Raw genomic sequence first — 18,853 nt, 5'->3', positions numbered from 1 at the left:
AGTGGACCAGATATGTTTCTGCTGGCAGCTCATGTCATTGTTGTCATTGAAAATCCAGCTGATGTGACTCATATTCTCTAGGAACACTAGCTAGTCTGTGTTACTGAAATTGATTGCATTTACCATCCACACCTATTGCTGCATATACTTCATTCTCAGTCTTTACTAAGCAGATCTAGGCAGCTTTCTGGGAGCCCCACGTTTTGCTAGGTACTGATTGCAGCACTGACCTCCCATGAAGGCATGTGATGTTCCTGATCACCATGGCCCTGGGTAATACAGATCCTCCTCTGTGTTATGTGGACACTGCCATCCATTTAACAATAAGGAAGTATGCTCATTGGGTCTGATGTTATTGATGCTGGCCCAGGAATTCTTGTGCATGTGTGACAGCATTCCATCTTGAGCACCCATGGAGGTCGTGCCTGTCCTCTATTTATCTACATATACTAAAGAGATTCTTTTTAAAGCAAGTTGTTACTGAAAAGAATATGACCAAGGAGATATGTCAGGGTGAATGGACTTTCCCAACTCCTGAATTTACTGTTACTCCATTTGAGATTACAGACTGGCCTGACGTCTTGCAAGTTTCCCTCTTAGACTATTCATTCTTACCTATTGGAGACTAGGGTATTCATCCCATAACTGAAGACAGGGCAACAACAACATCTGCTCAGCCTATTGAATATTATTCCTCTTCTCCCACGTGTTCTTAAACAGCATATGAAGAAATATCTGAGCGGAAACAAGCATTAATTTCAGTTTTTAAAATTGCAGTACTCTGAATGCTAACAAGAAAGCAAGAAACAGGAATATTCACACAGAGGTATCAGCAACTGAGAAATGGAAAAAGGCACTAACAAGAGGTAATTAGCTTATACACTAGGCCTATTAATCACTCTCATAGCTCTAGCTCTCATACATGTGCAAGAAGACGTTTACAAGGTGATTTGTTTTAACATTATACGTATGAAGAAACAGCTGGAGATAAACTCTGCAACATAGTGGTCAGGTGGTCAGGTAAGGAACTAAATCTGATAAAACTAGATCTGAAACAGAATGTTAAATAACAAAAATAGAAAGATAAAAATGTGAGACTTATTGTGCATATTATTTATATGTGCATATAAATTTAGAACTAAATAACTATGATTTTTACCCTGGTTTGAATATTTAAATACATGTATAGAAAAGTTCATTGGAAAGATTTACATTAAAACAAGCATGTGTACTATTGATAGGAAGGTAATGGGAGGTTAAGGGTAAAAGCAACAACAAAATATAAAAGCAAAAATGGGAAAAAAAATGGCAGAAGTTTATTAATTTAAAAGAATGAATAAGTTAATCTGTACCTCTGTGGTCATGTTTTCTAAATTGAAACAAAATTATCAGGCTCATTTGGTTAACCTAAAAATACCTGCTATGTAATTATACAGACACCTTGGTACTTGCTGATGTAAATAACAATTGGTTGTGTTCACAAACCTGCATATGGTAGACTGTGAGGGTCTAATTTATACATATTTGAATATGCACATTAGTTTAAAACATGATACAAAATAGTTACCATGAAATTTTCTCTGATGATTCATTTGTTTATAAAATTTAAATTTATTTTCAAAAGTTATTCTAGAATCATCTAATATGTATCACTGATATTAGAAATGTTTGGATTTTAAAATGGAGTGCATTTTCCAAAAGAGATGATACTGTTACCTTGGCATATTTTAAGGAACAAATAACTATGAGCATTTTTCAGGTGAATTTGTTGTATTCGACTTGAGTGTTTGAAAGTCATGATTAAAGTAACCAGTGACTCTAAGGCAAACTTTAGTGCACAATTCTTCGGAATGCTTAACACTCCTAAAAGTATTATTGACTCAAGAACTGAGGTACTGAATCACTTTTTCCTAATCAACTGTGAAAATTAAATGTTAACTGCCCTTAATATTTTATATATTTCTTTTATGTGCAAGAGACGAAAAAATGGTTAAACATTGGTGCAAGAATAGAAGAGATCAATACTCTAGACCATCTAGGCCACAATTTTTGTTTGTTTCCGGATAAAATCAAACAGGGCTTGGTTCAATAATCAATGAAAAATTTTTATTATTTGTCATCTCTATATTCTCTGATAAACTGAGATCACACACAGACACACTGAAGGTGTTAATGATATAGTCAAAGGTACCCAAGAACTTTATCTTAATCACTCATTTATTCATTCATTCATTTTTATTCAATAGGGATTGAACATGCTCCCTGTGGGAAGTGAAAATTGAATTTCAGAGTTGCTAATACATGATTAATTTACATCTATGTCAAATCCTAAATATTTTCCACATAAACAAGCAATGATGCAAAGCACTCATTCTCGGTTGAAGTCTGATGAGGATTTGAAGGTAAACATAATGACAACTAAGGGATAACTGACAATGTGATAAATCAAAACAAATTTCGGCAAGATGAACTATACGGACAGAAGAAAAGCGATTATTAGTATTACCCCCCTTGCATGATAGTTTCATAGATATTAAGCTTTAAAAAGTATATGTTATGAAAAGAAGTATATGAAAAGACAGAATATACATACAACAAAGACACATGTTTCAATGGTATCTAATATATTATCTTGTGTGATTCTACACTTTATTTTTTAAAAGCCTAGCTTAGGCCAGGTGCGGTGGCCCATGCCTGTAATCCCAGTACTTTGGGAGGTCGAGGCGGGCAGATCACGAGGTCAGGAGATCGAGGCCATCCTGGCTAACACAGTGAAACCCCGTCTCTACTGAAAATACAAAAAATTAGCCGGGCGTGGTGAGGCTGAGGCAGGAGAATGGCGTGAACTCGGGAGGCAGAGCTTGCAGTGAACCGAGATGGCACCGCTGCACTCCCTCCAGCCTCCTGGGCGACAGGGCAAGACTCCGTCTCAAAAAAAAAAAATTAAAAAAAATTTTAAAAAAGCTAGCTTATATCTGAAATCTTGGTTGTATCTCAGGAACAGGTGGATGCGTGTCATGAATCACAAAGCCTCTGCTATGCTCCCAACCAAATATTGGACACAGGGTCCTAATGGATCCATTTCTGTCAGACACACACACACACACACACACACACACACACACACACCCCTCAGCTGGAAACTTTACAGAGTTCTGTCTTTACAGAGTTCTCTTTCTGTCCTCTTCTGTTTGCTCTTCCAACATATGAAGGGTTGTTTGCTGATTATAACTAATGGGCAGAACACTGGTTCAGACAGCTTTGGACGACAGTGAACACAGCAGGGTATAAAGCTGGTCTAAAGAACAAAGGTCTGAATTCTGCAGTTAGAGGTACATGGCCTTTGTGTAGAATGCTGGGCGGATGCTCTTTGACAAACACATTATTTAACTCTCTTTGAATGTACATGATTTCTCTGTGAAATGTTGTGTGAATAAAAATGTTCTTCCCAGTTGGCCACAGGCCACACCACCTCCATTGTGTCTGACCTCTAAGGGCATTTAAGATTGGGATCACAGCAGTAAGAATTTGTTTTTCTATACAATGTATACTTCAGTACATCTATCCAAATAGCAAGTAGATAAAGTACCAGCTGTGTTGAACATTATTATAAAATGTCAGTTAAAATTGTATCAGTTAGGGTTTAACTAAAGAGCGGAAACGGTAGATCATATAAATACACACACACAAACACACACACACAGACATAGGCACACATATGGCTTACTACACGTAATCTGCTTACACAATCATGAGGGCTGGCTCAACTATCCCAAAGTTCACAGAGCAGTCAGAAAGGGAGGATCCATGTGAAAGGAAGGGTGATTACAGCTCGGGTGTTGCTAAAAATCTCTTTATGTCTAATGTCTCATCCAGTCTCTTTTTTAAGGGACACCAATAGGATTAGATCAGACCCACTTGAGATAACCTCTATTTTAATTAACCCAGAATTAACCTCTTTGGAACTCTAATTACATCTGCAAAATCCCCTCACAGCAGCAAGTACACTAATGTGTGATTGAATAACTGGTACAAAGTGGGTGTATGCTACCAAACAGCTGTTATCTCCTTTCCAGATCTAACTTACAGAAGAGAATAGCTCTTGTAGCCTACCCTATCTGAAAACACATTAGAAAAATAATTCTGATGAATGTGCTAGTCTAGCCAGGTTGATATAACACCAACACTAAAATAAACTTGTTAGATTTATGTATATATATATGAGTTCTTTTAGTACATATTTAACTTTAGTCAAACATTATCCATCTATACTTACTTTTAGAGATATAATTATACAAACACTGTGATGTTTCACATAATGAACAGATGCAATTCTTGATGTGACATAACATAATTGAATAATTCATTTCATTGCATGTTATCAAGAATGTACTAAATTCAAGGTAGTTTACTGGAACAGTAAATACAGAAATTTTAAACCATTACCATTTTGCTTAAAGAGCTCAAAGTCTATAGAGAGGTTTTTTTTTTCTTAATACAAAATTTCATTGAAGTGCTATAATAGACATAAACAACAGTATTGAAATATAGAGAAAAGGTAAAAAGGCACCTAAACAAGTATGAAGGTGTTAGAAATATTTTAAATTATGAGTGATGCTTCAGCTTAGCTCTGCATGCATTTAGTCACTGTGAAACTGTAGAATATGGGGAAATTGCTTTCAGGCAAAAGGAAAATGATATGTGAGGAAAATTTTGAAAACATTTTTCTGAGTGCCTCAAACAGATTTTCTGAGTTCTCTGAGTCATCCTAGTGAATCGTTAAAAGTTGAGGACTCTTGACACAGAGTAAATGAAGGATATTTTGGTTTGGTTTGGTTTTTGGTTTTTGTCTCTATAGAAAAGACAGGAAAAGAACATCTGTGACCTCTAACACCTATCTACATTAGTTTTTCTTCCTGTGTGATTTCCTCTTATTAAAAAGTGAACATAGGCTGGGTGTGGTGGCTCACGCCTGTAATCCCAAAGTTTTGGGAGGATGAGGCGGGTGGATCACCTGAGGTAAGGAGCTCGAGACCACCCTGGCCAAAATAGTGAAACCCCATCTCTACTAAAAATGCCAAAAATTAGCCTGGTGTGGTGGCACACGCCTTAGCCCCAGATACTCAGGAGGCTGAGGCAGAAGAATCACTTGAACCAGGGAGGCAGAGGTGGCAGTCAGTTGAGATGGCTCCTGTGCACCCCAGCCTGAGTGACAGAGAGAGACTCTGTCTGAAAAAATAAAATAAAATAAAAATAAAAATAAATAAATAAATAAAGTGAATATAAAATACCAAAATATAATCCTTCTACAACCAATTATGGGATTTAAATGAAGAGTCCCTACTAAATATTCCATATTTTGGATTCTCATTAAATTTTATAGGTTGTGAATACAAATCAAATGGTTACCTAAAGTAATGCCATTTAACATGATACAAATTCAACTACTATTACAGCAAAAGCATCTGTTAATGAATAACAATCTGTGCATTTTAGTGAATAATTAAAAATCACTAAATTATAAATGGATTGAGCTTTCATTTCCAAAAATTGTCATCATATACAAATTAACACATATAACTAATACTATCTAAAATGTGAAAAGCCGTATCAATCATAAATTGGCATGGATGTATAAATGTCCACTGAACTTGTCTGCTAAAGAAACATCACAAAAAATTAAGTTATCATATCATAGGTATTTTCTCCCTGTCCCTACTTGTTTATGATAGATTATTCTAATTTAATGTTTAAATTAAATATTTGTATATAAGTAGTTTTTAAATCAAATGTTACTAAAAATTATATGGACAATTAACACTCCCTTGTCTCTTCATTGTTTTTATTTTTTCTTTATTCTCACTACTTGATTTTTCCTTACTATTTATCTTGATTTTCTCTACTTGATTTTTCTCACTACTTGATTTTTTGTTTTCCCTCTTTATTTTCATTACTTTTTTTTTTGTTACATTTATTTAATGATTCTTAGACACCCACTCAAATTTAACTGTGAAGCATTTACAGGTGGATGAAAAACTGAACTTAGAGTTTGGACTTGTTTACCAATAGATCTCAATCTGTGGTGATTTGTCAGCGATATTGCTATTGCACTGGAATATAACCAACGGTCTAAAGACCATATATATTTTACTCTTGTGTTATTTAGTTTCTTCAGGGAGAAAATCTCTAATTTTCTACCAAAGTATAAAGTGGCCCTCGGTGTTCTGTGATCTAAGAGAACAAAGAGGACGGGAATTTGCTGATTTCAGTACAGCATCACTCTGACCATCTCCTCATACCTTTCCCTTTTATAGCTGGGATATCTAATTCAGTGGGAGGATGATGTATCCACAGAGCTGCAAAAAACAACAACAGCACCTATGCTAAGCCTTGTATCCATACAGGCAGATGCCATGGTATTTGACAGGTTAAGAATTAGAGTACTCTTGCTGTCCTGCTTTGTATTAGAGTGTTCATAGCTGATTCTAATATTGCTACATGGGCCATGTCATCACCCATCCCAACACTTCCTTACAGATATGCTGTGTAAAAAGTTTTGGCTACTGAAATGTTCAATTTTAGGTACATATAAACTTAAAAATGGGCCTAGGGCCAAATAAAAGAAAAGTTGTGTGAACTTGGAAAGATGTACGATTGGGTAATGATAATCCTCTTCTATCCCTTCATACCACATCCTGAACCCAGAAACTTCCAATAGAACCTGAGCATATTTACTCTTATATTTAATTTTTGTGCTACTTTATTTAATCAACTAAGCCAACCTTTAATTGTCAAGACCAAAATTTTAAAGATGATGACAAATATATTTTATCTATGTAATATTACTTTTCTTGACCATTTCTGTACAGCAAAGTGCATACCATAATCAGAAGAAATATATTCAGGCCACCTGGATAGCAAAATTGATTTTTCTGTTTCATACCTTTAATTGTGTCCTCTGAATTTTATATTTTAACTAACAAACAATGCCTAAAATAGAACAGAATAACATCTGTTAGCATCCAGTTGTAGACCTGGAGGCTGCTGATAAAAATCTAAAGTAATTCACTCACCTATTCCATAGGTCCTTGTCCTTGGGGAATTCAACTCAAGGGGATTTTCAATGAATTTCATTCTGGTTAACATTTGGGTGATATGTATTCTTTTTCTTTTGAAAATTATATTAGCTATTTCATTGTGTGCAATTAAAATGTCTTCTCTCCTAGCGCAACAGTGCTTGGCAGCAGCACCAACATGCCTCCTCTTTTCATGAAACCAGGTAATGAGCACTACAATTCTAAGCACTTTGCCTGAAAATTCCAATGAGCTAACATCTGAGTTGTTGTTCTGTGTGTGTGTGTGTTGGGGGGGGGGGTGTGCATGTTTCACATAACCCATTCTCATTCTCCCTCAAAATTCCCACAGAAATTCATGACTGATTTTTCCATACAGGAGAGTTTTTATTGTGCAATTATCTAGGGTTCATTTGCCTAACTATACAGCAAAGCCAATGACTAAAGCCCAACTATTTGATTATCCGTTCACCCTACTGATAGGGGAAACGTAAATATTCTTCCACTGATGAAAGGTTTAACTTTACTCACTGTTCAGGCTTTTACTAGTTTTCTTCCATAAAGGTTTTATCATCCACAGAGAATATTGATGCCAATTTTTCTATTAATAGTAATGGCCTTCTATCCACAAACTATTAGTAAATCAGAGAGCCTGCATTTTCTCTAATAGCAGAGTTTTGGGCTTGGACCACGCAGCAGTGGGAGTGGAGAGTTAATCAGATAGCTTTATCATGGATTCCATGGGGAGTGAAGCAAACTGCTTAGGTATGTGGTGGACTTTTCCCTGAACTCCCTCCCTCACCCCTTCTCCATTCCATGCTGTTGATTACTCCACTGTCACTTTATGAATGAGGTATTGTATGCCACCCTTATCTATTGAATGTCTTTCTGACATCACCCAAAATTTGTTCAGCATAGCTGGGGTTCATCAGAGGTCCATCGGTGGTAGTAGTGATCTGTGTCGAAGCTGAGTCACAGTTTAAGGTAGAAACAATTAATATATTCATTTTTCAAATAAGAAAGTAGAGAAATTAAAAGACCTGTACAAAATCATCCAGCTACAATAGCAGACCTTGAGACCAAAGCCAGGCCTCTCTGTCTTTGACACTGAGCTTATTAATCTGTATCACATACCACTCAATTTATTCAAGTGTTCTTTTTTGGCTCTAATAAATGTGTACATGTGTCTTCTTAAAGTAGTATTTACCTAGTTAATTGGTTTTTAAAGTTTGTTTGTTTATTAATTCATTTATTCATTGAAGCTGTAAATGTAAATTTCCACTGTGATAATATAAACTATCATAATTTAGAATTATTAGATCCCCAAATAATAAGGATTTCTTAGCATATGTTGGATATTGGTGCCTAATTAACCTAAATTAACTATGTAAAAGAAATATTGACTAGAATAATATATTCAGTAGTGTATAGATAAGTAAACATTAGAGATATCTGTGGCTTACCACAACAGACGTTTGCTTCTCAATCACATAAATTAAAAAGTAGATGTTCCTGATATGTGACAGGAAAGAAGAAGGGCAGTGGCCTTAGCTGAAGACAAGCATTCAGGAACCAAAGCTGACAGTTCCTGGCATCAGCAACATGTGGCTTTTAAGGTTGTCCATTGCCCTCCAGGCTGCAGAATCAAGAAGAGAGAAGGTGGAGAAATCATATTCACATATCACTCACTTTGGCGGGGAATATAGGCATTTTTTATGTTCTCTTTTTATTCCTAGAAAATGGGGATCATGGTTTGGCTGCCAGTTTGGGGCAACAACTCTATGCCGTGGAAAAGGACCATGACTTTCTTATTGCACAGATAGCTGTCCCTGCTATAGACAGAATGCTAGCATTTTGGAAAACTTCTTATGAAAACTTTGATAATTCTTAAGCCAATGAGTAATTTATCAAATAAAGTGTTTTAAAGATGTTTATAACTGATGTGTGCTTGTTTAGTTAGCTGTAAGTTATAAGAAATGATAAAAATATTTGTGGCAGGGCCAGGAATTTAGCAAAACAGAAGCAGTATAAATTATTGTGTCCAAGCCTGAAGCACAGGGTTAGGCTAGCTTATGTAGTCATAAAAGTCCAACGGGGGTATTCATAAATTCCTTGTCATGGAACAAATGCAGGAATGGCACTCAAGAGAAGAGGTTTTACAGCCCTGCGATGTCCTTGTTATTCTCCACATTGATCTCCAGTTGCTGCCTCACTGGAAGTACATATTACAAAAGGCTGATGAAACTGTGAAAGGCTCAGAGAAGTAAAGCACTCAGTACTTCCTATGGTATAATGAAGATATATGCAGTTACATGAAAATTAAGATGGTCCCAGATCAATAATGTAAATCAAAGAATAAAAAAGACCAACCAGTTTTTCTGAAAAAGAAACTACAGTGAAACTGTAGATCACAACTAATTTGTGAGGTTGTAATGTACAGAGTATGCTTAAGATTTCAAAGTTCTTGTATTGCTTATCTGAATGAAATGAAACACATATATCATTCTAACAAATATCTCCCAGCAGATTGTGAACTTTGAAAATGGGAAAAGGTTCTGGATATTAGCCCTTTGTCAGATGTGTAGATTGCAAAAATTTTCTCCCATTCTGTAGGTTGCCTGTTCACTCTGATGGTAGTGTCTTTTGCTGTGCAGAAGCTCTTTAGTTTAATGAGATCCCATTTGTCAATTTTGGCTTTTGCTGCCCTTGCTTTTGGTGTTTTAGACATGAAATCTTTGCCCATGCCTATGTCCTGAATGGTACTACCTAGGTTTTCCTCTGAACAGACATTTCTCAAAAGAAGACATTCATACAGCCAACAGACACATGAAAAAATGCTCATCATCACTGGCCATCAGAGAAATGCAAATCAAAACCACAATGAGATACCATCTCACACCAGTTAGAATGGCGATCATTAAAAAGTCAGGAAACAACAGGTGCTGGAGAGGATGTGGAGAAATAGGAACACTTCTACACTGTTGGTGGGATTGTAAACTAGTTCAACCATTATGGAAAACAGTATGGCGATTCCTCAAGGATCTAGAACTAGATGTACCATATGACCCAGCCATCCCATTACTGGGTATATACCCAAAGGATTATAAATTATGCTGCTATAAAGACACATGCACACGTATGTTTATTGCAGCACTATTCACAATAGCAAAGACTTGGAATCAACCCAAATGTCCATCAGTGACAGATTGGATTAAGAAAATGTGGCACATATACACCATGGAATACTATGCAGCCATAAAAAAGGATGAGTTTGAGTCCTTTGTAGGGACTTGGATGCAGCTGGAATCCATCATTCTTAGCAAACTATCACAAGAACAGAAAACCAAGCACCGCATGTTCTCACTCATAGGTGGGAACTGAACAATGAGATCACTTGGACTCGGGAAGGGGAACATCACACACCGGGGCCTATCATGGGGAGGGGGGAGGGGGGAAGGGATTGCATTGGGAGTTATACCTGATGTAAATGACGAGTTGATGGGTGCAGCACAGCAACATGGCACAAGTATACATATGTAACAAACCTGCACGTTATGCACATGTACCCTACAACTTAAAGTATAATAATAATAAATAAATTAAAAAAAAAAAAAAAAAAAAAAAAAAAAAAAGAAAATGGGAAAAGGAATTAAAGGCAATGTATTTTATATGTGTGTTCTTTCTTCTCAGGTTCAGTTATTTCCCCATAAAGAATTCATATTTTCTATTCAACAGACATTGACCAGTCTTTTAATAGATGCTGCTTGCTAAGGTAGTGCAAAAACTAACTCTCAAAAACAATAAACACAACAGCTCTCATTTATCTAGTTGTCTGAGTGACCACCTTAGTAACCCATTTCAAAATAGTAGAAGAGGTGTAGAGATATTACTTGATTCTCTTCTTTAAATGTTTATTTTAAGTTCAGGGTTATATGTGCAGATTTGTTATAAAGAAAAACTTCTGTCATAGGGATTTGCTGTAGAGATTATTTCATCACCCAGGTATTAAGCCCAGTACCCATTAGTTATTTTTTTTCTGCTCCTTTTCCTCCTCCCACACTCCAACCTCCAGTAGGCCTAAATGTCTATTATTCCCCTTTATGTGTCCATGTATTCTTATCTTTTAGCTCCTACTTATAAGTGAGAATATTTGGTTTTGGTTTTCTGTTCCTGTGTTAGTTTCCTAAAGATAATGGCCTCAAGCTCCATCCATTTTCCTGCAAAGGACATTATCTCATTTTTTATGGCTGCGTAGTATTCCATTGTGTATATGTACATTTTCTTTATCCTGTCTATCACTGATGGGCATGTAGGTTGATTCCATGTCTTTGCTACTATAAATAGTGCTGCAATGAACATATATGTGCATATGTCTTTATGAAAGAAGATTTATATTCCTTTGGGTATATACTTAGTAATGGTTTTGCTGTTTTTAGGTCTTTGAGGAATCACCACACTGTCTTCCACAATGATTGAACCAATTTACAGTCCCACCAGCAGTGTATAAGCATTTCTTTTTCTCTGCAGCCTCACCAGCATCTGTTATTTTTTGACTTTTTAATAATAGTCATTCTGACTGTTGTGAGATGGTATCTAATTGTGGTTTTGATTTCATTTCTCTAATAATCACTGATGAGCTTTTTTCATGTGCTTGTTGGATGCACGTACGTCTTCTTTTGAAAACCATCTGTTCATATTCTTCCCCCACTTTTTAATGAGGTTGTTTGTTGTTTTCTTACAAATTGGTCTAAGTTTCTTATAGATGGTTGTCAGATGCACAGTTTGCAAAATTATTCTCCCATTCTGTAGGTTGTCTGTTCACTTTAATGATAGTTTCTTTTTCTGTGCAGAAGCTCTTTAGTTTATTTACCTTCCATTTGTCAATTTTTGCTTTCGTTGCAGTTGCTTTTGGTACCTTTGTCATAAAATCTTTGCCCCTGTTCCTAAGTTCAGAATGTGATGTCCTAGGTTGTGTTTCAGAGTTTTTATTATTTTGAATTTAACATTTAAGCTTTTAATCTATCATGAGTTAATTTTTGTATATAGTGTCAGAAAGGAGTCTAGTTTCAACCTTCTGTACATTTTTAGCCAATTCACCCAGCCCCAATTATTGGATAGTGAGTCCTTTCCCCATTTCTTGTTTTTGCCAAGTTTGCTAAACAGCAGATAGTTGTAGGCATGTGGCCTTATTTCTGTGTTCTGTATTCTTTTCCATTGGCTATGTGTCTGTTTTTTTGTACCAGTGCCATGCTGCCTTGATTACTGTAGCCTTGTAATATAGTTTGAAGTCAGGTAGCATGATGCTTCCAGCTTTATTCTTTTTGCTAAGATTGTCTTGGCTATTTGGGCTCTTTTTTGGCTCCATATGAGTTTTAAGAGGTTTTTTGTTTTTTTTTTCCTAGTTCTGTGAAGAATATTAATGGTAATTTAACGGGAATAGTGTTGACTTTGTAAATTCCTTTGAGCAGCATGATCATTTTAATGATATTGATTATTTCTATCCATAACTGTGGAAGGTTTTTCCATTTGTTTGTCCCATCTCTGATTTCTTTGAGGAGTGTTTTGTAGTTTTCCTTTTAGAGATCTTTCACCTTCCCAGTTATGTATTTTATTCTTCCTGTGGAAGATTGAGATTACATTTCTCAGCTTGACTGTTGTTGATGTATAGAAATGTTAGTGACTTTTGCACATTGATTTTTGTATCTTGAGACTTTGCTGAAGTTGTTAATTAGCTTAAGGAGCTTTTGGACTGATTCTATGTGGTAGAAACCATGTCATCTGCAAACATGTATATTTTTACTTCCTCTCCTTCTATTTGGAAGCCCTTTATTTCTTTCTCTTGCCAGACTGCCCTGGCCAGGACTTCCAATAGTATGTGGAATAGGTGTGGTGACAGAGGGCATTTTTGTGTTGTGCTGGTTTTCAGGGAAAATGCTTCCAGCTTTTGGCCATTCAACACAATGTTGACTGTGGGTTTGTTCCTTCTTTTTTCAATTACTCGTAGCTTTTATCTTAAGTTTGGGGTTACATATGAAGGCTTGTTATATAGGTAAACTCATGTCATAGGGATTTGTTCTATAGATTATTTAATCACCCAGGAACTAAGCCCAGTAATACCCAATAGTTATCTTTTCTGTTCCTCTGCCTCCTCTTACTCTCTGCCCTTAAGGAGACCTCAGTATCTGTTGCTTCTTTCTTAGTTGTTCAAAAGTTTTATCAATACCCAGTTTATTGAGAATTTTTAATGTGAAGAGGTGCTGAATTTTATCAAAAGCCTTTTATGCACCTGTTGAGATAATTATGTGAATTTTGCCTTTAGTCCTTTTTATATGATAAATCACTTTAATTGATTTGTGTATATTCAACCAACCTTACATCCTGGGGATGAAGCCTACTTGATAATGGTGGATTAGCTTTTGGATGTGCTGCTGAATTCAGTTTGCAAGGTTTTGTTTTGAGGATTTTTGCACTGATGTTCATAAAGAATATTGGCCTGAAGTTTTATTTTCTTGTTGGGACTCTGCCAGGTTTTGATCAGGATGATGCTGGCCTCATACAATGAGTTTGGAAGGAGTTTATTCTCCTCAATTTTTTGGAACAGTTTCACTGGGAATGGTACCAGCTATATTTTGTACATCTGGTACAATTCAGCTGTGACTCTGTCAGATCCTGTGCTTTGTTTAGTTGGTAGGCTATTTATTACTGATTCAATTTTAGAGCTTGTTATTTGTCTGTTCGGGACATCAACTTATTCCTGGTTCAGTCTTGGGAGGCTGTATGTGTTCAAGAATTTATCCATTTCTTTTAGGTTTTCTAGTGTATGTACAAAGAAATGTTCATAGTATTTTCTGATGGTTATGTTTATTTCTGTGGGGTCAGCAGTAACCTTCCTTTCATAATTTCTAATTGTGTTTATTTGAATCTTCTATCTTTTCTTCTTTATATATTCTAGATAGCAGTCTATTTTATCACTTTTTTCAAAAAACGAACTCCTGAATTCATTGATCTTTTAAAAGGTTTTTTATATGTGCCAGAAATTCTGGGATGTTGTATCTTTGTTCTCATAAGACATTCGGGCACATGTTGCTTAATTTCCATGTAATGTCATGGTTTTGAACAATTCTCTTAGTCTTGACTTCTATTTTTATTTCACTGTGGTTCAACAGTGTGTTTGTTATTGTATCAGTTCTTTTGCATTTGCTGATTATTGTTTTATGTTCAGTTATATGGTCAATTTTAGATTATGTGCCATGTGGCAATGAGAAAAATGCATATTCTGTAGTTTTGTAGTGGAGAGTTCTATAGAGGTCTAACAGATTCTTTTGGTCCAATGTTGAGTTCCAGTTCTGAATATCTTTGCTATTTTTTCTGCCTTGGTGATCTATTTAATACTGCCAGTGGTGTGTTGAAGTCCAGCCCTATTACTGTGTTGAAGTCTCAGCATGAAGGGGTGTTGAATTTTATTGAAAAGATTTTCTGCTTCTATTGAGATAATCATGTGGATTTGTCTTTAGTTCTGTTTAAATGATGAATCACGCTTATTGATTTGTGTATGTTGAACCAACCTTGCATCCTAGGGATAAAACCTACTTGATCATGGTATAAAAGATATTTGAGGCCGGGTGCGGTGGCTCAAGCCTGTAATCCCAGCACTTTGGGAGGCCGAGACGGGCGGATCCCGAGGTCAGGAGATCGAGACCATCCTGGCTAACATGGTGAAACCCCGTCTCTACTAAAAAATACAAAAAACTAGCTGGGCGCGGAGGCGGGCGCCTGTACTCCCAGCTACTCGGGAGGCTGAGGCAGGAGAATGGCGTGAACCTGAGAGGCGGAGCTTGCAGTGAGCTGAGATCCGGCCATTGCACTCCAGCATGGGTGACAGAGCGAGACTCCGTCTCAAAAAAATAAATAAATAAATAAATAAAAAGATATTTGAAGTGTTTTCTGATTTTGCTTGCCAGTATTTTGAGGATGTTTGCATAAATGTTCATGAAGGATATTGCCCTAAGTTTTCCTTTTGTGTTGTGTTTCTGTCCGATTTTGCTATCAGGATGATAGAATGAGTTAGGGAGGAGCCTCTCTTCCAGAATTTTTTGCTGTAGTTTCAGGAGAAATGATACCAGCTCTACTTTGTACTTCTGGTACAATTCAGCTGTAAATCCATTTTGTCCTGGGATTTTTTGGGGGGTTGGTAGGCTATTTATTACTGATTCAATTTCAGAGCTGATTATTGTTCTATTTAAGCACTCAATTTTCCCTGCTTCAGTCTTGGGAGGATACCCACGTTCAGGAATTTATCCATTTCTTCCGGATTTTCTACTTGATGTGCATAAAGGGGTTCATAACATTATGTGGTAGTTATTTGTATTTCTGCGGGGTCAGTGGTGATATGCCTCTTGTTGTTTCTGAATGTGTTTATTTGAATCTGTTCCCTCTTATTTTTTATTAGTATATTTAATGATCTATTTATTTTATTGATATTTTCAGAAAATAGGCTGTTTAATTTGTTGATCTTTAGAGTGGCTTTTTTTTTTTTTTTTTTTACCTCAATCTCCTTCAGTTCAGCTCTGATTTTGCTTATTTCTTGTCTTCTGCTAGCTTGGAGTTGGTTTATTCTTCTTTCTCTAGTTCTTTTAGTTGTGACATTAGGTTGTCAAGTTGAGATCTTTCTAACTTTTTAATGTGAGCATTTAGTGCTATAAAATTCCCACTTAACCCTGTGTTATCTGTGTCTCAGAGATTATAACACGTTGCATCTTTGTTCTCATTACTTTCAAAGAGTTTCTTGATTTCTTACTTAATTTCATGATTTACCCATAAGTCATTCAGGAGCAGGTTATTCAGTTTCCATGTAATCGAATGCCTTTGAGCGGAATAGTTAGTCTTGGTTTTTAACTTTACTCTGCTGTGGTCTGAGAGAGTGCTTGCTATGATTTAAGTTCTTTTCCATTTGCTGAGGAGTGTTTTACTTTTGATTATGTGATCGATTATATAGTTTATGCCATGTGATGAGAAGAAGAATGTATATTCTATTGTTTTCTGGTGCAGAGTTCTGTAGATGTCTATCAGATCTATTCGAACCAATGCTGAGTTCAGGCCTTAAATGTTTTTGTTAATTTTCTGCCTCGATGGTTTATCTAATGCTGTCAGTGGAGTGTTGAATTCTCCTGTTAATATTATGTGGGAGTCTAAGTCTCTTTGAAGTTCTCTAAGAACTTGCTTTATGAATCTGTGTGCTTCTGTGTTGGGAATATATTCTGAATTTGATTGGTGGCCTTTCTAGCTATGTTGGGGAAGTTCTTATGGATGATATCCTGAAATATGTTTTCAAAGTTGCTTCCATTCTCCCCATCTTTTTCAGGGACAACAATGAGTCATACATTTGGTCTATTTACATAATCCCCTATTTCTCTGAGGTTTTATTCATTTATTTCCTTCTTTTTTCTCTATTCTTGTCTGGCTGTCTTATTTCAGAAAGGCAGCCATCAACCTTTGAGATTCTTTCCTCCATTTGGTCTGTTCTGCTACTAATACTTGTGAGTGCCTTATGAAATTCTTGTAGTGCGTTTTTCAGTTTTATCAGGTTGGTTCCATTTTTTTTTTTTTTCTACACTGCCTGTTTTGTCTGTCTGTTCCTGCATTGTTTTAACATGATTTTTAGCTTCCTTGGAATGAGTTTTAATGTACATCTTTAGCTCAATTATCTTTTTTCCTATCCTTAGTCTGAATTCTATTTCTGTTATTTCAGCAGCTCAACACAGTTCAGAACTCCTGCTGGAGAGATGATTCAGCTGTTTGCAGGAATAAGGCCCTCTGACTTTGTGAGTTTTCAGAGATTTTTGTGCTGATTCTTTCTCATCTTTGTGGGTTTGTCTTCCTTCAGTCTTTGACATTGCCAACCTTTTGATTTTTGTTTGTTTGTTTGTTTGCTTTCATCTTATTTGATTCCTTTGAGGTTTTGATTGTGGTATAAGGTGGATTCAGTTGACTGGCTTCATTTCTGGAAGATTTTAGGGGATCAACACTCTGCTCCCAAATCCTGAACTGTGTGTTCTAACTGGGAGACATATATTGGACCCCAACTTTGCTCTCTGGCTTCTCAAGGTTAGGAATCTACTGAGCTGGGGGAATTTGAGGTGTTCCCAGACCCCCAAGTCACTACACTCCAATGGATAGTGTCAGCTAAAGCCTTTCATAGTGCAGTGACAGCAAGATCCATCCTCACATTCCAGCAATAGCAGTAGTGGAAGCTGTGGCAGAGTGCTAGTGGGTTCTGAGGTGCCTGCCTCCCTTGCAGCTTGGTTTGAGGGGAAGATGGGGGCAGCTGGAGACCCCTGCTGGAGACTGTGTGAACAGCTGTGCCCAAGGTGGTATTGGCTCAGGGGCCAGGCAGTGACAGGCACAAGTCTGGGTACCTTCTCTGTTCCCTTCAAGCAGGAGTGATGGCTCAGGATGGAGGAAGATCCACTGTTCGCTGCATAGTGTTAGTACAAGGGTGGGGTGCTTGTAGGTGTGGGGCTTGCTGGCTTTGTGCCCTCCAAGGCTCTGTCTGCAATGGCATTCTGGAAGGGAAGGGGAGGCGGATTGGACTCCAGCATGCTGTCAGTGCCAGGAAAGCAAAACCTACCTGCACAGACACACCAACAGAGCATTCTGGGGGGGGTTGCCTTGAGCCCAGGGGGAAGCTACAATTTAGGGAGGGAGCATGTAGGCTGGGGCCTCAACATAGGTGCTGCCCCACTGGAGCTGTCTGCCAGTCCCACACAGTCTGCCAGCACAGAAACTATAACACAGGCCCCAGACCACTCAGGCCTGCCCTGCAAGTAGGCATAGGCATGCTGGGGCTCTGGAAGAGGCCAGTAGACCAGGGAGTGCTCAGGTCAGACTGTCCCTATCTATTGGACAAGCCCCATTTTGCAGTGTTCAGATCCAGCAGTTCCTCTAGGGCTAATGTTTCCTATGGGAGCAAGTCAAGCCTAGCAGGATGGCCATCTCTGGCCTTAATCTGCTACAGATGCTCCTGTACCAAAACCTCTGGACTCCACATCAGCTGGCTTACTGCTTCTACCACTTCTCTAAGCAGCTCTCCCTGCCAATTCGAATGCCTGCGGTGGTTGAGGGGTCTCCTGCCGGTGCTCTAGAGGCCTGTGGTGAAGGCAGATTGCTCTTCGCCATTTCAACTCACCCATTCCTCTAGAGCCATTGGTGGCCAGGAACGAGACTGGGTGCAATTTATCTACATGTAGCATTCTCAACGTTCTCCTCCTTCTGCCAGCTTCCCTGTCCTCCCTGTGTCCACTCTCGGGAAGACTGGTTAGGAGCATGTCAGGAGCATGCCAGTCGTCTCAGTCTCTAAGTAGGAGCTGTTCCACCTGTCTGCATTTAGTTGGCCATCTTACTGCATATGACTCTTTTGCTATACCAAAACTATGATCAACAGCCAGTCCCAAATGAAAGCAGTGAATGAAAAGTTGTTAGGTTGCTATAAGAAAATGTGTTAAACATATGATACCCACTGTTTGTCAGAAATGCAATAGCGACTGCCTGCCAGGGAGAAAACAGCAACTTACAATAATTTATCTTAAGGTGAACTTATCCTTTATGCCAGTTTCATCTTCTAATAATAGTAGATTAAAAGGATGAAACTAAATTGTATTTAGAACTATTTGGTTACATACATTCATGATTTTTAATAATAGGTATGCTGCATGCATTAGATGACCAGGCCCTTATTTTTGTCATGTAAGGTAACATATTCAAAGGTTCCAGGGATCAGAACG

At 37.4% G+C, this 18,853-nt stretch overlaps 1 long non-coding RNA gene across 1 annotated transcript in view; it reads left to right on the top strand.

The window, feature by feature from the left end:
* The window catches only part of LOC126955610 (uncharacterized), a 58,214-nt gene extending 40,502 nt beyond the window's left edge, over positions 1 to 17,712 (top strand). The window contains exons 3-4 of the long non-coding RNA XR_007725999.1: positions 7,227 to 7,279; positions 16,822 to 17,712. This is a non-coding gene — a long non-coding RNA (uncharacterized LOC126955610). The remainder of the gene's footprint in view (positions 1 to 7,226; positions 7,280 to 16,821) is intronic.
* The last annotated feature ends 1,141 nt before the right edge of the window (positions 17,713 to 18,853 follow it).

The sequence above is a fragment of the Macaca thibetana genome, chromosome 5, assembly GCF_024542745.1.
Source record: "Macaca thibetana thibetana isolate TM-01 chromosome 5, ASM2454274v1, whole genome shotgun sequence".
Classification (NCBI taxonomy): domain Eukaryota; kingdom Metazoa; phylum Chordata; class Mammalia; order Primates; family Cercopithecidae; genus Macaca; species Macaca thibetana.
Note: the sequence above shows the minus strand (reverse complement) of the source record. Positions and strands in the feature narration are given on the sequence as shown.